Here is a 21,588-nt window from a genome sequence, read left to right as displayed (position 1 = left end):
TGAATATCTCTCTGAAACTTTCCTCTTGCCACCTAAAACATTACTGCTACCCTACTGAAAACAAATATTAAAAAAATGTGAAATTCATTTTATAAGAATAATTTAGCAGTTGGAGAAAATTAGGAAAATATTTTATCTTGCAAATATGTTATCTTACAATAATTAACTGTACAACATGGGGAGAAATTTTTTTTAAAGACCTAAACTTCAACTATAAAACACATCATTACATTACCAAACTCAAACTGATGATGAGTTTGCTTTTGCTCACTGGTACAAGGAATTGGCAGTGGTAGAAGGCTGAAAGAAGACAATTTGTAACAGGGTCAAAGGACAGGGGAATATAGACCTGTAATTTCTGGTGACATACATTCTTTCTTCTTGTTCAGTTTCAGCTTATGAAGCAAAACATAAAATACGCTAGCAGATTGGACTTTTAAGAAATTTTCTAGTATCCACCATTTTGTTGTTGCTGTTGTTGGTGGTAATAGTTTTTCCTTCCTTCCTTCCTTCCTTCCTCCTTCTTTCTTTCTTTCTTTCTTTCTTTCTTTCTTTCTTTCTTTCTTTCTTTCTTTCTTTCTTTCTTTCTTTCTTTCTTTCTTTCTTTCTTCCTTCCTTCTCTTTCTTTCTTTCTTTCTTCCTTCCTTCCTTCCTTCCTCTTTCTTTCTTTCTTGCTTTCTTTCTTTCTCTTTCTCTCTTTCTTTCTTTTTCCTTTCTTTCTTTCTTCACAATAAAAAAAGAAATGAAATTGTCATTTGTTAAGCATTTTTTATCTGGAGGAGGAGAGAGGTCTAGTCCTGTGATCTCTATGGGGAGAGTGGGGAAATCCCTTTACAAAAGCTCTCCAATGAGTTGTAGAGAGTGGCTTGAAGGAGCTGGGAGGACACATGGTTTGTAGAACTTGTAGACATTGAGATTTCAGAGACAATACTTGAAGCCAACTCATCCTAACTGAGGCTGGCTATGCATGACAACAATTTGCATTCTCTGGTCAGCTTTTCAATTCATAATTGACGTGTTTTCCTCCAATTGCTTAATCACAGAAATATAGTCAGACAATTTTGAAAATGTCTATTTTTTGGAACCATCATGATTAAGTTCCATGAGCTTTGACTTAGACTTGGAAATTTAAAACTTTAAATACTGACTCTGTCGCTTTCTAAATTTGTAAACTGAGTCCTTAAACATCTTAATTTCAGTTTCATCTTCTATAAAATGGAGATAAGTATCTGCCATGCCTGTCTCTCAAGGTTGTTTTAAGTCAGTCAATAAGTCATTTAACAAATATCTCTTATGTACTTACTATGTTCTCAGTACTGTCCTAAGCCCTAAAGGTACCATGAAAGGAAAATAACAGCAGAAACAATGACAGCAACAGCAAAATACCACGGTCCCTGCCTTCAAGTATCTCATAATCTAGTGAGGAGGCAATTAAGTGGTACACTGGACAGAGCGTGGATCCTAGAGTTGGCAAGACCTGAATTTGAGTCCCTCTGTATGATCCTGAGCAAGTCACAACCTCTTTCAGCCTCAGTTTCCCTGTCTTTAAAATGAGGGTGATAATTGGACCAGAGGAACTGATTAAAGTGTTAGCAAGTCTTAAAGTTGTATAAATACTCGAGATTATTATATCATTACAACATGCCAATGACAATTTACATGTCAGATAAAATAGTATCGATGGAAGGTCATCTCAGAGGAAAGACACTAGAAGGGAGAAGGGCTAGGGAAAGCCTCTTGCACAAAGTAGGATTTGAACCAAGTCTTTTTTTAAAATATCCAACTTTTTATTGAAAATCCTAGAGAGGGAGGGGGGAGGCAGTAAAAGCAAACAAGACCACTTCTCAGAAGAGCTGCATCTCATATGAATGAAGTCCACGGACACCTCCTTCCACCTGAGCAGAAGTCCTCTTCTCAAATTTTAGCTCTCCTGAGTACATCATGGCTCTGACATGAGTTAGACTCTTGACACCAATATCTTGGCAGGAATGTTTCCAATCAAGTAGGGAACAAACCAGAGGTGGGATTCAGTCAGTATGCACTGGTTCGGTAGAACCAATACCTAATTTTATGTTGAGTTCAGTGAATCGGTTGTTAAATGGCACTTGTAATCAGGGTTCTCTCTAAGGTGGGCACAACTTTACATTCCTTGCTCTTTTTTAATGTTCATCTGTGCAACAGCATTTTCTAAGCACCGGTAGTGATGTCCACAGGGAAGCAGCCCTTGCTTCCCAAGGTGAGAAACTTGTTTGATCTTTTCTCCTTTCCATCATCCTTTCTCCTCCCTGTCTTCCCTTCCCATTCTCTCCTCAGGGTAGCTCCTGGCTTCTGATTGGTCCAGCTGTGCTCTGGGCATCTCATTGTCCCAGGTGCACAGGCTCTCATTGGCTGAGCCAAGGTTTCTGCAGGGTGGAGCTTTGGGAAGGGCTGTTCGCCAACTGCTTGTCCCTGGGCAGCAGTGCTTCAGTATTCCAGACTGTGCTGCCACTTCCTCCTTGGATGCTTGGAGTGGGGAAGGGGTTGTCTCCTGTGGCTGACTGATGGGGGCATTTTTGTCTTGGCAACTGTGGGTCAAGGTTCAGAGGAGGCACAAAAACATTGTTTTCCACCCACCCAACTCTTACTTCTGGTCCCTTCTGCCGAGCCACAGGGTGGAGTGGCTGAAAGGCCATCCTGCCTTGCTTTCTTTCCTCCTCCTCGTCCTCCTCCTCTTCCTCCTCTTCTCCTCCTCCTCCTCCTCCTCCTCCTCCTTCTCTTCCTCCTCCTCCTCCTTCCTGCCTCCCCAAGCAGGCTTTCCAATAGGTGCCAAACAACTCCAAGCTCAATAGATCACTTAAAAATTGGTGAATCAGTGAAATGTGTTGTGGAATTTTTAAGGCTAATGGTAAAAAGTTGTCAGGCTAACTTTTTGTTTGGTTTATATTTAGTGAGGGAAAAGATGCCAGCATACTTAGCACCCCGTCCCATCTAAGTAGAGTCTTTCCAATACAAATAGCCTACTTTCTCCCCTTGTTTACTTCTTGCTTGATAGTGTCAGATAGTGTCTCTGGAGGGTGTAAAACAGGCAAAGGGAGGGAGGGAAAGGACTGTTTCAAGAACTCATAGGATAATTGACGGTAGGTGTTCTGCTGAAAGGAAAGTATCCTACATGTTCTTAAGAACAGCCTTAACACCAGCGCTCAGTTTCTTCCTTAAGAATCTTAGGCAGGATTATTTACAGGAGTTAAATAAACAACTAGATGTTAAGATATTTGTTATGTCTCCAGGACTGTTGGGGATATAGAAATAGAAAATAATATCTTACCTCAAGAAGTTAAGGTTCTAGTTAGTAGAGACAAGAGAATAGTACCAACAATGAGGTGAATAAAAGATAGTCTATAATCCAGTGTTAAGTAGTTAGGTAGGGAACAATGTCACATTTTTAAACAGGGCTAGGGCATGACTTTGAATGAATCATTTAACTTATCCAGACTTCAGTTTCTTATCTGAATAATATGGGAGGTGGAGATGATGATCTAAGATGTTCCTTCCAGCTCTAAATCTCTGATCCCGTGATGGTAATGACAGTTTAGGAAGGTTGGCTCACTTAGCAGTTTGTAGGATGAATTGGAGGGAAAGAGGAGGGAGAAAAAAAACTGGCCTGGGAGACTAGTGAGAAGAGAGCTTCTATCCATGATGGAGAATGGCTCAAGCATCTGCTTCTGGTGGGACTTCTATGTTTTTTGTTATATTCTCAAGGAATTCAGGTTAGCTAGCCACTGAGGTACCTGCTAATTCTGAAACTCTGTGAAGTATCAGAGCCCAGATGATATCAAATATAGGATGAGCAAAAATAAAAATCTGAGATCTGCTCCCTACTCATATGGTTAGTGACTTATGCATGATTTGGACTGAGGTTGTCCAGTACTTAATAAACGCTTACTAAGTGACTGATTAAAAAACAGTCATTAGGGCAGAGAACCAGCTGTTAATTTATTTGAATCCCACCACTGGAACAAACTTGTGGATGGACACAGCCCTGGACATCCCTTGAGTCATTTTGATTTTGTCTGCTTCACTGAAGTGATGGTTCTGGCTGCTGAGATTCTTGTCTATGGCATTGAAGGATACCTTCCCCCAGTTTTTCTTTAGTTAGATCCCATCAGAGAAGAAGTACTCACTTGGGGCCTCTGAGGTGGCCACCGACAGAGAGCACATGATCGCTGAAGAAGCTCCAAGGGCAAGAGCTTTGGTGATGTGGACCACATTTTGGATGCTGCCATCTGCAATGATGGGAACACTGAAGTACCATGTGTATTCTGAGACCTTGTACACAGCTGTTGTCTGAGGCTGCCTACATGCCAGCACTTCTTGTGTGATACAGATGGAGCCACTGCCCATGCCAACATTCGAGGCATCCACTCTAGCATCGATGAGGCTTTTTGCCTGTGCAACTGTCACCACATTGCCACCAATAACCTGGAGGTTGGAAAATGGAGTTTCCTTGGGAAGAGTCCAGCACGACCACATCAACACCAGCCTGGGCCAGCAAGTCAAGTTGATACTTGTCCTCATGGGTACTGATGGCTGCCCTGCACAAAAGCTGCTTCTTGGTGTCCTTGGATGCCAGGGCATAGTCCCAATTCTTCTTCAGGTCTGTGAAGGTAACGATGGCTACTAGCTCATCTTCCTCATTCACAGTGGGTAGCTTGCCTTTCTTGCTCCACTGCAAGATTTCATTGGCTTCCATTAGTGCAGAAGCCACCACTAGATCCTCCTGCCTGGTCATGGTCTCCCCCAGGCACCAGTCATGTTCCTCCTCCTTAAGAAAGTCAATGTCACAAGGGAAGATGATGCCCATTAGTGGCTGCCCATCTTGCCATTGTCCATGATTGGGACATGCCTTGCCTTGGTTTCAAACACATCTCTGACTTGATCTTTGGGTCTTAGGACCATAGGGTCAATGATGAAACCCAGCTCATATTTCTTCACTTTGCGTACTTCATTAGCCTGGAATTCTGGGGTGCAGTTGTGATGGATAAAGCCAATACCTCCTGTCAATGCCACAGCTATGACCCTCCCAGACTTGGTGACTGTGTCCATTGGGGATGAAACAAGTGGGGTGTTCAGGGTTATCTTTTTGTTAATTACTAAAGTTAGATCTCCTTGGTCTGCTGTGAAGTTTATATAGCCCTGAAGGATGAGGAAGTCATTGTACATGAGCCCAACTCCATAGTTGAAGAACTGCTGTGCCATGAGCCCATAGTTTGGAATGTAACAAGTGCCTCCACTGATGAGATAGTCTACAATGGTGAGAATGGGATGGGGATAGGGGAGGAGGAGGTGGACTGGGCTGGCGGGAGACCCATATAGAGCTCAATGGTCTTGATACTTCTCCCACAGAGGATTTTCAATGAGTTTCAAAGAAGGCTAGGTAAGCCAGGAAGGAGAGGGGAGAGGAAAAAGCTTTTCAGGTATGGGGAGCAACCAATGAAGACCCAGGCAGAAGATAGCATATTGTGTTTGAGGAACAATAAATTGTTCAGTATTGATAAACTGAAGAGTATATGGAGGGAGGAAAGGTATAAGAAGACTAGAAAGTTAGGAAGAGTCCAGGTTAGCTTTACATAACAAATGCAGCATTTAAATTTGACCTTAGAAGTAACAGGGAGACAAGAGAGTGTATTGAATAGAGGGGTGACATGGTCAGATCTGAATTTTAGGAAAATCACTTTGGCAGCTGAGTGGAGGATGCATTAAAGAGAGACATGAGGCAGGGAGACCTCCTAGAAAATTATCTCAATAGTCTAGGTGTAAGGTGGGGAGAGCCTATACCTGGGTGGTGCTCGTGTGAGTAGAAAGAAAGGGACATATGTGAGAGGTTTTATTGTTGATAAGGAGAGTGGATGCCAGTAAGAGTGGGTGACTGAGAGAATGGGGAGTGCCTTCAACAATAACAGGAAAGCCAGTAAGAGGGGAGGATTTGTGGGGAGAAAAGATAATGAGTTATCTTTTAGATTTGTTAAGTTTGAGATTTCTATGAGATATACAGATATAGTTTGAGATGTCTGAAAGGTAATTGATGCAAGAATGGAATTCAAAAGAGAGATTAGAGTTTGATATATAGATATGAGAATCATCTGTGCAAAGATGATAAATTGAGCCCATGAGAGAAGATGGGATGAATGATGCTAAAAGAAAAAAGAGAAGAGGGCTCAGAATTGAGATGTGGGAAGGAAATGACACCCAGAGGGAATGGATATGATCCAGATAAAGATCCATCAAAGGAGACTGAAGGTTGTCAGACAGATGGGAGAACCAGGAGAAAGGAGTGTCATGAAAACCTATACAAGATAGAGTCTCCAAGAAGATAACTCGATCAACGGGGTCAAACACCTTGAGAAGTCAAGAAAGATGAAGATTGAGGAAAGGCCATCAGATTTGCCAATTAGGAAATCACTGGTAATTTTAGAGAGAGAGGTTTCAGTTGAGTGATGAGGTCAGAAGGTGGATTGCCAAGGGTTTAGAAGCAAGTGAGAGGAAAAGTGGAAAAAGCTAATGTAAATGGCTTTCTTAGAAGTATAGCCACAAAAGAAGAAAGACATATATAGAGCTAGCTGGGATTGTAAAATTAAGTAAAAGATTTAATGATGGAGGAAACATGATCATGTTTGCAGGCAGCAGAGAAAGCCAGTAGATACGAAGAGATTGAATATTGGAGAGTGAGGATAATAGAAAGGGTAACCTACAAGAGAAGACAGAGTGAGATAGGATATGAGTGCATGTTAAGGAGTTTACCTTGACAAGGATCTCAAAACTAGTCATATATGTGGGGTAAACAACAGTAAGGAGTCAAGGGTAATGTTACCAATTTGGGAGATTAAAAGAATGGTGGTGCTTTCAACAGAAATAAGGAAGTATAGAAGAGGAAGTTTGGAGAAACAAAGATAATGAATCTTATTTTGGACATATTAAGTTTGAAATGTCTCTGGGACAATCACTTTAAAACATTTAGTAGGCAGCTGGTGATGTGGGAGTGTTGCTTGGGGGATAGATTAAGTCTGGGTATAAAGATTTGTGAGTCATCCTTTTAGAGAAGTTAATTAAACCCATGGAACATGATGCATCCACTGAGAGAGTTTGTAAAGAGAGAAGACTCAAGATGGAGCTTTGGAGCATATCCAAATTTATTGAGAATGACCCAGTAAAGTGGATTGAGAATGAGCAGTCCTCAGTAGGAGGAGAACCTGGATATAGTAGCATCATGAAAACCCAGAGAGTATAAGGAAAAAAGAGGGGAAGCAAATGGAACAGGGAACAGGTTGGGAAGGCTGATGTTAGAAAAGACCATCAAAAATTGACATTATGAGCTCATTGGCCATATATCTATATCTAAATGATAGGATGTTATTGTGAGAGAGAATAGACATAACAGGTCACAACATAAAAATAAAATAGACAAGCAAGGAAGGAAATAGCCTCCACAGATTTAAATAGAGGAAGAGCTCATGAATAAGCAAAAGATAGAATCACTGAAGATAAAGTAGACAATTTTGTTTATATTACATTTAAAATGTTTTATACATACAAAAACAAGGCAGGTAAAATCACATAGGAAACAATTAAGTTGAGAGAAATTTTCATAGTAATTTTATCTTCAGAAGAAGACAGGAAGGTATATTCATTCGTTTAATTAACATGTATTGAATACCTACTATGTGCTGGGCACTGTGCTGAGTGATGGAGTTACAAAAAGAGACAAAAGGTAGTCCCTTACATTGGGAGCTTGCAGTCTAACGGGAGAGACAACATGCAAACAAATATATACAAAGTAAGTTTTATACAGGATAGGAGATAATCAAAAGAGGAAAAGCACTAGAATTAAGAGGATTAGTGAAAGACAAGATCAAAGGTACATGTGGAGGTTTGACTTTGATAAGGACAAGGGCCACATCATTACCAGAAATTGGGGGAAAGGTATAGAAAATGAGAAATGACATTAAAGTTTTCTGTTAAAGTAAAGGGAAGAAGAGGTAGCTCAAAGAGAATGGCCTCATTTCTTTTTCCCAGGGTTTCAGGGTCTCTACACACTGAAACAAATCAAAAGATAATGTAACAGAATTACAAAGATCAAGCAGGACTTGACTGAAGAGATATAAGACAACCACCCTAGCCCACCCTTTTATGGTGGTAGAAGGTCCATAGGAGTTACTCATGGAACACGTTTGGATTTTCTTCCAATGTATTGATTAGTTGTGTTGATCATTTCTCTCTCTAAAAAAATATTATTTGTTAGATGGGAACAATCTGTGGGAGAGGAAAGAGGAATACCTGGGCTAAGTATGATGATGTAAGAAACAGAAGATATCAATTAAAAAAAACTTTTTTAAAAAGAGGTCCACAGTTAAGAAAATGGCAAGAACCATAGGAAGCAATGAAGAAAAAAAGTTTTAAACAGCTTCTGAGGGGAGCAAGCTAGACAATCAATTAAGGAAGAATAAAAAGATTGTCTTGCCCACGAGAAGGCTCTGTTGAAGTGGACTAACATGAATTTGTAATGAACTTGCTCAATGTAATTGTGTACATTTCTCTAGTTCTTTCAGCTGTATATAAACAGGAGTAGAGAAGGTGGATAGCAGGAGTTTTCCAGGGCTGAGATCTGACAGGGGATAAGGAGCAAAATGACAACTGGGTGAAGGATTCATGATGGCTTAGAGTTGAACTATAGGGTCAAGATGGTTAGGGAGGAAACTGAGGTCATATCAAGGGTAATGGCCTGAGAAAATGATGTGGGTTAAGGGAATTGAAGGTCACAGCAAGGGAGGAGAATAGGTTTGGGAAAGGTGAGGCATAGGAAGAGCTGAAATGATAGGATGTTATTGTGAGAGAGAATAATGTCAGACCTTTTTATTATCATTAAGGAAATGGAACACTTTGGGGTGATGGAGAGATGCAAGTTGTAACTATCCTCTGTGTGTGACTATGATGGAGTGAAAGAATAGACCATGAGATTTGAAGAGACTTGAGAAGTTAGGGAGCTCGAGGGAGCATCAATATGAATGCTAATGTCTTCTAATTCAATGGTAGGAGTTCAGGAGGAAAGGAAGACAATGATACAGATGATGAACTTCTTGAGAAAGGAGAAAAAATGACCTTTGGTGGGGAAGGGTGGATTGGGTGGGAAATTTAAATTGAGTCAATTTCAAAATAGGAAATATTGCTGAGTGGTGGTGGTGAAAAGGAGAGTCTGGAAGTAGAAATGGGGAGTAAGGGATCATCTGAATTCCTCACCAGGGACAGTGTTAGAGGAGGATGTCAGGGTCAGTGAAGGGACAGACAATGTTGGGTAAGATGGCCCAGGATGGAGTGTCATCAGGGAGAAGCTAGGGCTCAATGAGAACTAATAAGTGGAAGGATGGCAAAAGAAATGGGTAAAAGATGAAAGAAATTTAATTTAATATGGAACAGAAATCCCAGAGGGCACACTGAAAGAGGTGGTCAGGACTCCATATGGGTGAGTTACAGATGAAGAGGATGGAGATAAGAGAATGGAAGAAGGGAATAAAGGGTAACTTGCTCCTATGTCTATTGACTAAGTCATCCTTTTAACGGGAAGACTGCGGGATTGTTAACCATAATGTAGGGTTAATGGTGGGTATCAGACAACAATTATTGCAGTCTCCAAGGGGAATTGTTCAAATCCGGCTTCAGATGCTTCCTAGCTATGTGACCCTGGGCAAGTCATTTAACCCTGTCTGCCTCAGTTTCCTCATCTGTAAAATGAGCTGGAAAAGGAAATGGCAAAGCACTGCAGTACCTTTGCCAAGAAAACCTCAAATTAGGTCAGACATACAACAGCAACAAAAACAACCTCCAGGGGGCATTGTTGCCAGGCAAGGGACAGTGATGTCAGGCCTTAGTCACTCCTTCTTTATATATGTGGGTATATGTGTGGGGGAGGGCGGGTAGCATTGAGGAGAGGAAAGGAGAGGTGCTCTGTTTTCCCCAGGACCAACACTGGTTCCAACAGAAAATCACTGGATCCAGAGAGCAAGAGAGTTTATTTATTATGATTATTATCTTTTAGACATTAGCATTGGCGTGGAAGGGCTATAACGCCATCATCTTCGTCTTTTTTGCCAATTGTGTAAAGCTACTCAAAAGTCATTTAGAATAATTACGAAAAAGGCTGTAATGCTGCGAATCAAAGATCCTGAATTTGTAGGAACAATTTGTGTCTCAGACAGAAATTCAGAGCATAGAATCAGGTCCTAGGAGCAGAACAGGAAAACAAATAAAATGACCTGGTCTAAGTGTGAGATTGTGTGGCAAGTTCAGTAGAGAGGAAGTTAGCTATTAAACATAATCAGCAAGAAAGAGTGGGTTTAAAATGTTTCTCTTCTTCATTTTGGTAGAGTGCTATTCTACAGAATACGTTCTGAATTAAGATACTTGTGTGTATTCAGCTTAATTAAATATTTAATCACATGTCATACAGCTATTATTTCTGCTCCTATCATTTTCCATAACACAGCAGATTTGGCTAATTTTTAACATTTCTGTTGACTTTCTAGAAATCGAACACTCTTGCTTCATGCTTCAACCACTCTCCCCATTTTCAAAGAGCCCTTCCTTCCCTCACCACCTAAAGCCTGCTAGTGACTGAGCTGGATTAGTCATCATTCTCCTGACATTTCAAGGTTCCCTTTTACCAGAATGAAATGCTCATGACATATCCAGGTTGAAAAGCGAAAACACCTTACGATCTGTTGTGAGTCCTACATATTCTCATTTCACTATCCAGAGCTGTTACTTGTTTTTAATCAGAAGGAAAATGCAAAGGCTTCTATAATACGAGGAGAGGAAGTAGGGGCTAGAAACTAGGTGAGGTCATTTAATTAAAAGGTGTAAGACAAATAGACCATTGGATTTAGCTAGTCCTTTTAGAAAAGCCTGCTTGGCAGACCTGAGTGATAAGCTAAATTAATACATGTGAATTTTGAGGGGGGGAGGAGGGGGATAGGGAGTAGGCGAAGGAGAGATCCTTTTCAGCCTGAAGTCTTATATGCTTTGGTTTTCTTTTTCAGGTTCAGGGTTAGAGGCTAAGCAAAAAAAATTGAGTTGCAAAAATGCATGATTGAAGAATACATTCAGAGGGACTTTTCAGCCTTTCCTCTCTTCCTCATCTAAGGGAGGGCAGCATTGTAAGTCATTTGTCAGGCTTTTCCTCCAGTTATTGAAACCTGGGCTGTTGCTTGAGAGAAGCTTGCAATGGATAATTTCAATGTTGTATATATGTATATATTGTGAGGAGTGGGGTATGTGTGTATGGGATATTCTGGAAAAAGTCTGACTACATTTTTGCTTGTTCAGAATGTTATAGACACCATAGGGATTTAACCAATTGCCCTGTGGTATCATTATTATTATAATTATTAATTACCATCTTCAAATATTCTTTTTTTGGGCATTCTAGGCTGCTTACGGATATATATATATGTATATATATATGTATATAGTAATGTAAAATCCTTTTTCTTTCAGAAAAGATATCCCTGATACTGCTAATGTTTATAAATTGCCCACAATCCTTCTCTCTTAAAGTCTCTCCCCTTAGAATGTCAGAAGACAAAAACAACAGTAGTAAGGAAATATGGTTATTAAATATGATCCAACAAAGAGTCAAGGAGCATACATTACTTTGGGGGGAATTTTGGGGGACCACCTTGCTTATCTGTATGAGGTATATACATTTTCACAGGTTATCATAACAGTAGAAGGGGAAAATACTAAAAGACTGGAGTTAATTTATCTCCTTTGGGAAGAACAGTTGGCTCTGGGAGTAGTTTATTCCATTTTGCTCACTGTTGGGTCTAACCCAGCACCACTATTGTTTAGCATTGAGATAGTACTTTATATCCAAAGGGTTATTTCACAATCACTTTGCTGGTTATTAGACTTTAGAATATGACCATGCAAAGTATGGGCCATTAAAGCACAGTAAATATGCCTACCAGAAGCACACTTCCTGGAACTTTATTCTTTATGCCCATCAAAACAAGATAATGGATCCGAGATTCTATGAAATTCCCTCAGATCAAGTTCCAGTTTTGAATGTGTTGCACGTTAAGACTAAACACTGATTAATGGATGAGGCAAAGAACAATTAGTAAAGGCATGCAGTTCACATTCCTATTATCAAGGATAAGCGGTGATTCACAGGAAGAGTCTATCTAACCACCATTAAAATCATTAGCTCCCATCAGTTTCTCAAAATATCTTAAAATTTCACTATAAGGGTTTAGGTTAATACTACATTTTTTTTCTTATAAGTCTTAAAAAATTATTTAAGGTAGAAAAAGCTTTTTATTTCACAAGAAAAAGTAAACAGATACGTATATATGTATGTATACACATGTATAGATATATAGATACATTTAGTTTTATGTTTACCTTTTTTCCTGGAACACAGGCCACTAGCCCCCACCCCGAAAATAACTGCTAACTGGAAGAAATACATAAATATGTTTGCAAATAATTACATATGTAAATAATCACAAGAACTTTGGTTCAAGTTCTGCCTCTGACATACAAACATAAATGTGTATGTGGGCATATATGTGTATACATATGTATGTATGTATGCATGTGAGATTCTGATTATAGACTCAGCCTTACCCCTTATATGTCTGTATACATACATACAAACACACACACATACACACATATGAATATATGCATTTCTATATCTGGATATTTAGTGACTCCCCCAGAGTCAAACAGTTAATGTGTATCAGAAATTTAACCTGAGGGGCAGCTAGGTGACTCAGTGAGTAGAGCACCAGCCCTGGAGTAAGGACCTGAGTTCAAATGCAGCCTCAGACACTTGACACACTTACTAGCTGTATGACCTTGGGCAAGTCACTTAACCCCAATTGACCTGCCTCCCACCTCCAAAAAAAAACAAAACAAAACAAAAAAACAAAAAAAAGCAGAAATTTAACCTAAAACAATAAGGTAGTAAACAGAACCTCAGGTTCTGAATTGGTAGGTAGATAGATGGATAATGATGGGTGGATAGATGAATGAATAGATAGATAGATAGATAGATAGATAGATAGATAGAAGTGTTTATTGAACACTTACTCTGTGTCAGGCATCTTGCTGGGAATACAGATACAAGCTAAAAGAAAGACAATCTCTGCTCTAGGCTTCAAGGTGAAAGACTTCATATGAAAAGGAATTGAAAATGGAAGTGATTTGTTGAGGTGGCAGGCTTATCTTCCTGGGACTCATTACAATCACAATCTTTAGATTGTAAGCTCCTTGAGGGTGGGACTGTCTTTTGCCTCTTTTTGTATCACTAGCACTTAGCAGAATCCCTGGTAAAAATAGGTGCTTAGCAAATGTTCATCCATTGATAAGATAGCAGCTAGGATCTGGGTAGAAAAATATTTTAAGTACTAAAGTAACTTGAGGCTCTGTGGACTATGTTCTTGTGAAAACATATACTTATCAATCAGAGAGATCCGGATTCAAATGTAATCTCTGACATATAATGACTTTGGGCCCCCTGGTAAGTGATTATATACAGAAATCAATCTACATATCTGTGTATATCTACGACTGGACCAAACTTGTGATTTCATTGGTCTAAGTAATTCTCCTACTAATGTAGGTCAGTACCTATTCTGCAACTTTTTCTTTTTTTCTCTTCTTTTTTATTAATTTATTTTTAGCTTCCAACATTCACTTCCACAAGATTTTGAGTTCCAAATTTTCTCCCCATCTCTCCTGTCCCCCCACGCCAAGACAGGGTGCCTTCTGATTACTCCTACCCCCAATTGCTCTCCCTTCTATCACCCCCATCCCCTTCTCTTCTCCCCTTCCCTTCTATTTTCCCATAGACAGATCTCTATACCTCATTGCCTATATATCTTATTTCCCAGTTGCATGTCAAAACAATTTTTAACATTTAACGTTTGTTTTTAAAACTTTGAGTTCCCCATTCTCTCCTTTCCTCCCTCCCCACCCATATAGGTTATATATGTATAGTCATGTAAAATACTTCCATAACAGTCATGTTGTAAAAGACTAACTATATTTTCCTCCATCCTATCCCCCCATTTATTCTATTCTCTCCTTTGACCCTGTTCCCTTCCATCATTCCTCCTCTCTTATCCCCTCCCCCCCTTTCCTATGAGGTAAGATAGATTTTCATACTCAACTGAGTGTATATGTTATTCCCTCCTTAAGACAAATTGCCTGAGAATAAGGTTCACTCTTTCTCTCTCACCTTCCCCCTCTTCCCTAGCACTGTAAAAGTTTTTTTTCTTTTCTCTTTTATGTGAGATAATTTATCCTATTCTACCTCTCCCTTTCTTTTTCTCCAAATACATTCTTCTCTGACCCTTTAATTTTATTTTTTATATATCATCCCTTCATATTCAACTCACCTGTGCCTTCTGTCTACATATATACATATATATATATATACACATATACACTCAGATATATGTATACATACATACATACATACATACACACACACATAAATATATATATATATATATATATATATATATACACACATGTATATGTATGCATTCCCTCAAACTACCCTAATCCTGAGAAAGGTCTTATGACTTACTAATATCATCTTTACATGTAGGAGTGTAAACAGTTCAACTTTAATAAGTCCCTTATGATTTCTCTTTCCTGTTTACCTTTTCATGCTTCTCTTGATTCTTGTATTTGAAAGTCAAATTTTCTATTCAGCTCTGGTCTTTTCATCAAGAATGTTTGAAAGTCCTCTATTTCTCTCTGTTTCATTGAATATCCATTTTCCCCCTGAAGCATTATACTCAGTTTTGCTGGGCAGGTGATTCTTGGTTTTAATCCTAGCTCCTTTGGCCTCTGGAATATCATATTCCAAACCCTCCAATCCCCTAATGTAGAAGCTGCTAAATCTTGTATTATCTTGATTATGTTTCCACAGTACTTGAATTGTTTTTTTTTTTTTTTCTGGCTGCTTGTAACATTTTTCTTTGACCTGAGAACTCTGGAATTTGGCTACACTATTCCTAGGAATTTTCCTTTTGGGATCTCTTTCAGGAGGTGATTGGTGGATTCTTTCAATATCTATTTTCCCCTCTGGTTGTGGAATATCAGGACTGTTTTCCTTGATAATTTCTTGAAAGATGATGTCTAGGTTTTGTTTTGTTTTTTTTAATCATGGATTTCAGGTAGTCCAATAACTTTTAAATTATCTGTCCTGGATCTATTTTCCTGGCCAGTGATTTTTCCAATGAGATATTTCACATTGTCTTCTATTTTTTCATTCTTTTGGTTCTGTTTTATTATTTCTTGATTTCTCATGAAGTCATTTACTTCTTTTTGCTACATTCTAATTTTTAAGGAATTATTTTCTTCAGTGAGCTTTTGGACCTCCTTTTCAATTTGGCCAGCTCTGCTTTTTAAGTCATTCTTCTCCTCATTGGCATTTTGCACCTCTTTTGCCAATTGGGTTTGTTTATTTTTTAAGATGTCATTTTCTTCTGTATTTTTTGGGGTCTCTTTTAGCAAGCTGTTGATTCATTTTTCACGATTTTCTTGTGTCACTCTCATTTCTCTTCCCAATTTTTCCTCTACTTCTCTTACTTGATTTTCAAAATCCTTTTTGAGCTCTTCCATGGCCTATGATGAATTCATATTTTTCTTCGAGGCTTTGGATGTAGGAGCTTTGACTTTGTTGTTTTCTGAGTGTATATTTTGATCTTGTCACCAAAGTAAGCTTCTATTGTCTTTTTTTCTGCTGTTTGCTCATTTTCCCAACCAATTACTTGACTTTTGAGCTCTTTGTTAAGGTAGGTTTCTGCTTTCAGTGTGAAGGGTATACTGTCTCAAGCTTCAGTGGTTTTGTGCAGCTGTTTTCAGAGATTTTTCTAGGGACTTGTAAATGTTCAGTTCTTCCAAGGCTGTATGATCAAAGGAGAGGTGTTTACTTCTCTTCTGGACTGTGCTCTGGTCTGTGAGTGATAAGTACTCATTTCTGCCTTGGAACTGTGAGGAGGATTCCTTTTCCATTGCCACCACAAGCTCTGCCATAGGCTCTTCCTTGCCCCAGGACCTCCACCCAGGACTGCAACCCAGATCCAAGCACAAAGCAAGAGAATCCTGCCTCAGTGCCACCAAAGAGATCTCTGCAATCTACCTCTGATCTGTCACTTGAACCCCCCACCCATCTGTGGGCTGAGAGTTCCAGAAGCAACCTCTGCTGATACAACCATCTCTACTTCCACAGCCCCAGGGCCCTGATCATGCTCCTTTCTCACCCACGTCTAACAGAGCTTTTGTTCTGAACTTCTAAGTTGTCTTTGGTGCCTGTGGGCTGAGAAGTCTAGAAACTGCCACAGTTACCAGTGATTCAGTCCCCTGAGGCCTGCTCCAGCCTGTCTGTGCAAGCATGGCCCATGCAGAACTGTGCTCTTTGCGCCACCTGGTGTGATAGACCTTTCCTGTTGACCTTCTAGGTTGTCTTGGGCTGGAAATCTGTTTTGCTTTGTCTTTTTGTGGGTTCTACTGCTCTAGAATTTGTTTTGAGTCATTTTTATGGGTATTTGGAGGTGTTTGAGGCAGAGCTCAAGACAGTCCCTGTTTTATTCCAACATCTTGGCTCCACCCTATCCACAACTTTTATAGATTTGTGTGAGACACTGGAATATTAAGTAACTTGCTAATGATCAAATACTCAGTTGGCATTAGAGGCAAAATTTAAACCCAGGTCTTCTTAATTATGAGTGTTTCTATTTCAGAGAGATTTTATTTCAGTGGTATGGCCCTAAATTCAAGTACAGCTTATATTGGGAATAATATAATATGTTCTATTTGTAGATAAGAAAGAGTAACTGTTTAACCAGAGTTACGCTTATAGTTCTATTGTGAAATATAAACTTTTGTGAATTTAAATGTACATCCCCCTCACACACTGACACCCACACCTACCCACACACCCACACCCACCTGCACACAAGCATGTGAGCACAAACACACACACACACACACACACAGAGTGCCCAAAAATTTTAATGCAATTTTAATCTTTAGTGGATTAAGACTTTTAGAATACCCTGTCTGTTCAATGTTGCTGTTGCTCAGTCATATCCAACTCTTTATGACCCCATGGACCACACCCTCCATAGATTTTTTGGCAAAGATACTGGAGTGGCTTACCATTTCCTTCTCCAGTAGATTAAGGCAAACAGAAGTTAGGTGACTTGGCCAAGAAAATGTCTGAGGTCAGATTTGAATTCAGGTCTAGCACTCTGTCCACTGAGTTACCTCTTGCGTATACATACATATACACACATAAATGCATATATACATATTTAATAAATACCAGGAGCAGGAACATGAGAACTCCCTTCATATTCTATTTCTGATTTAGTAGTTAAATCCTGGAAAATTGCCTGAGGCACATAGAGATTAAGTGATTTTCCCAGGGTCATAAAAGTAGTAAATATCTGAAGTATGGTTTGGATCAGCCATTCCTTATTTCATGCTTCCAGTGGCAGCACTCTGCCCCTTAGCCTGACACTGCCTCCTGTCCTTGCCCCCACAATTGTATATGCTGAAAAATAACACCAATATTGGGGGCAAGAGGGATATTGTCTAGATTTATAGTAATTCAATATATATTATTTCATTACTTCATTGCATACTGTGAGGTTTCTTAAAGTATGTGACATCCTATTATGTAAATGGAGACACTAAAGCACCGAAATCTTAAATGATTTGCTTGAGGTAATGCAGAAAGACACTGATAGGAAGAAAAGAAATCTCTTTTTTCCCCAATGAGTAGAATGCTAGGTCTTTGAGGAAAGGAGTTGTTTTCATTTTTAATATTGTAACGTCCCTAGCACCTGCCATGTAATCTGATACAAAATGGATGCTTATTAAGTTCTTTTGAATTAATTTTTGAAAACCACCTAATTTGTGTCTCTTGATATAGTTTAAGAGAAAGTCCTCCCTTTTTTAGAATATCATCATATGCTAAAACAAAATTTTCCTTTTTCACCATGTTTTTCGATCATCTAAATTAAAATGTTTCAAAACTTTTCACTTATGCATCAGCACATACTTTTTAAACTATTTTTGTTGATTTCTACTGGAAACATGTATCCATTCATCCATCCATTCATTTTTTTTTCAACAAACATTTCTTAAATGACCACTTTATACAAGGTATTATGATGAGTGCTAGGCTACAAAGACATATAGCAGAGGCACTTGTCTTGAGATGTTCACAATGAAGCAGGAGGAAAAAGTGTATAAGTAACTGTGATACAAAGGAGAATGAAATAAGGTGAGGAACCTGAGGCCTTGAAACCACATGTGGCCCTCTAGGGCCTCAAAAGCATCCCTTTGACTGAATCCAAACTTCACAGAACAAACCCCCTTAATGAAAGGATTTGTTCTGTAAAACTTGGACTCAGTCAAAAGGCCACGCCCAAGAACCTAGAAGGGCATATATGGCCTTGAGGCCACAGATTGCCCACCCCTGGTCAGGCAAAGAAAGTGATTTTCACTTGGTTGAGGGAGTATAGTTAGGGCAGGTTTCATGGAAGAGGCATCTGAGTTGGTGTTTGAAGGGCTGGAGAAGCATCAGTCATAGGAATTAGGGGAAATTCATTTTAGTCATAGGGCATAGAGACAGGAAGGCACACGATTAAAACATATTATGGAGAGTAGTACAGTTTGGCTCCTAGGTGGTTTAGTGGATAGAGTGCTGGGCCTGGAGTCAGGAAGCCTCCGATTCCTGAGTTCAAATACAGCTACAGACACTTACCGGATGTGAGACCTTGGGCAAACCATTTGATTTTGTTTCATTCAGATTCTTCATCTGTAAAATGAGCTGTAGAAGAAAATGGCAAACCTTTGCAATATCTTTGCCAGGAAAACCCCAAAAGAGGTCTCAAAGAGTTGGACACAACTGAAAAACAGCTAAAGAAAGCAGTTTGGTAGAAAAGCTAATATTTCTTTTTTTTGAATACTATTTTATTTTTCCAATTACTTGTAAAGACAATTTTAAACATTCATTAAAAATAAAAATTTCTCTTTCCCTTCCTCTCCTCTCCCATCCCTTTCCCAATTCATAGGGTGGCAATTTTATATAGGATATATATATATATATATATATATATAATATATATATATATATATATATTTGTGTGTGTGTGTGTATGCACACACATATGTGTGTATGCAATCATTTAAAACATGTTTCCATATTAGTCATGCTGTGAAAGAAGAAATAGACCAAAAAGGGAACAAAAAAACTATGAAAAATAAAGATAATGAAAATAGCATGCTTCAATCCACATTCAGACTCCACCATTTCTATATCTGGAGATAGCATTTTCCATCATCCCATCCATTCTTCCTTTGGAATTGTTGGATCATTGTATTGCTGAGGAGAGGTAAGTCATTCACAGTCAATCACAACAAAATGTTGCTGTTACTGTGTACAATGTTCTCCTGGTTCTGCTCAGTCCACTTTGCATCAGTTAATGTAAGTCTTTCCAGGTTTTTCTGAAATCTTCTTGTCTTCTTATCATTTCTCATTGTACAATAGTATTCCATTACATTCATTTACCATAACTTTGTTCAGCCATTCCTCAACTGATTGGCATCCCCTCAGCTTCCAATTCTTTGCCACCACGAAAGAGCTGCTATAAATATTTTTGTACATGTAGGTCCTTTTCCCTTTTTATGATCTCTTTGGGATACTGACCTGGTAGTGTTATTGCTGGATCAAAGGGTATGCCGAGTTTTATAGCCCTTTGGGCATAATTCCAAATTGCTCTCCAGAATGGTTGGATCAGTTGAGAATTCCACTAACAGTGCATTAGTTTCCTAATTTTTCCCACATTCTCTCCAGTATTTATCATTTTCCTTTTCTGTCATATTAGCCAATCTGATAGGTGTGAGGTGGTACTTAGGAGTTATTTTAATTTGTATTTCTCATTGATTAAGAGCATTGTTTTCACAAGACTATAGATAGCTTTGATTTCTTTCTCTGAAAGTTAATATTTCTTGAGGACTAATTAAAACATGGAATGTCTTGTTAAACTTTTCAAATAGCAGTGCAAACTGTTAGGCCTTCTTGGCTATGATACATTTGACTGCTCTGAAGAGCCAATTAACCCTTCTCTACAATGGATATCAGTAGTTTGCTTTCCTTTTTAGTTTTCCTTTTACTGGTTTTTCCCTTTTGAACCTCATTCCATTTTTAACTGATCATTTGTCCATGTCAAGGAAATTTAAAATTCCAAACTTCCTCTTGGTTTCCTTCGCATATTTGATGGCCTAATATTCTCTTTCATTATTGAAGTCCACAAAGAATTTGGGAAATCAGACCCCTGAGGCATCAATGAAATGAGCTGGGCAGTTTGGTATAAGAGATTATTCTGGGTCCCTTACTCAGGCACAAGGTATTATCCTGCTGAGAACTTCAATCACCCTTTTCTCGTTTTCTGAGTTAATCCAGGGGAACCATGTCCTTGGCTCAGAGATTTTTCTTGCTACAACTAAACGCAACCTCCAGCTCCATGCAACTCAACCCTGAAAAATCCTTATTCTACCTACATTGTCATGGCCTTGCTGCCACCATTCCAAGGTTCTCTGGCTCCTGCTTCTAATCCTTCTTTCTCCTCATTTGTCTTTTTCTATATACTCCAGACTACAAACACACTCTTCCTCAGAAGTTTATTCATAAAGGAAAAAAAGTAATGATATAATTTTAAGATTAAAGAAATTGAAAGCTCACCTGAAAGAATTCTACCTAGCAGACAGACATTCCCAAGCTTCTAAACTATTCTGTGTTTTTTTTCTGAGTTTAATTTATCCATTGTTTTACTCTTCCTTTCTTTCTCTCTCTCTTTCTTTCTTTCTTCCTTCCTTCCTCCCTCCCTCCCCCCTCTTCTCTGTCTCTCTTTCCTTCCTTCCTTCCTTCCTTCCTTTCTTTCTTTCTTTCTTTCTTTCTTTCTTTCTTTCTTTCTTTCTTTCTTTCTTTCTTCCTTCCTTCCTTCCTTCCTCCCTTCCTTCCTTCCTTCTCCTTTGCCCTCCAGAGAACTGGAACAACCTGCTCCACTTTGACCTAAAAAAAAAAAGAATGACATCTTTCTTTTTAGAACATCCATGCCCTATCCCCTAACCTTCACTGTATTAACCTAGTCAAACATATTAATGGAGTTCACTGTTCAGTTTAACCTCAGGCTCACTCCTCAGATAATCAGGAAGACACATGGTCAATAGTCAAGTTGTGTTACTCCCATCACATTTCCTCATGTAATCACCATCTAATTAGGCATAAAAACAAATCCCACTAGGCCCTAAGTGTTAAGAATGCTCTCTCCCACTAAGGTACCATTCTTGTATAGCTTTGGGCTCAGATCTTCAGTCCTGAGAAAGCATATTTTCTAAAGAGAGGGTTCAGGCTCCCTTTTTCATTGTTTTTGAATTTGTACTCCTAGTGCCAGAGACACCTAGCTCCTTGTAAAGCCATCTTGCTAATAGAATACAAAATTAGATTTGGCTCATGTCTATGGT

The 21,588-nt window shown here is 38.9% G+C and overlaps 1 long non-coding RNA gene and 1 pseudogene across 1 annotated transcript in view; one reads left to right on the top strand and one right to left on the bottom strand.

The window, feature by feature from the left end:
• Positions 1-1,844: 1,844 nt before the first annotated feature.
• Positions 1,845-8,684, bottom strand: LOC118832143 (annotated as a pseudogene).
• A 1,940-nt stretch (positions 8,685-10,624) lies between these two features.
• The window catches only part of LOC118831760, a 42,547-nt gene continuing 31,583 nt past the window's right edge, over positions 10,625-21,588 (top strand). Inside the window, exons 1-2 of the long non-coding RNA XR_005009153.1 lie at positions 10,625-10,750; positions 11,067-11,183. This is a non-coding gene — a long non-coding RNA (uncharacterized LOC118831760). The remainder of the gene's footprint in view (positions 10,751-11,066; positions 11,184-21,588) is intronic.

Source organism: Trichosurus vulpecula, chromosome 9 (assembly GCF_011100635.1).
Source record: "Trichosurus vulpecula isolate mTriVul1 chromosome 9, mTriVul1.pri, whole genome shotgun sequence".
NCBI lineage: Eukaryota > Metazoa > Chordata > Mammalia > Diprotodontia > Phalangeridae > Trichosurus > Trichosurus vulpecula.
The sequence above is the reverse complement of the archived record's forward strand: the minus strand, read 5'-3'. Positions and strand labels throughout refer to the sequence as shown.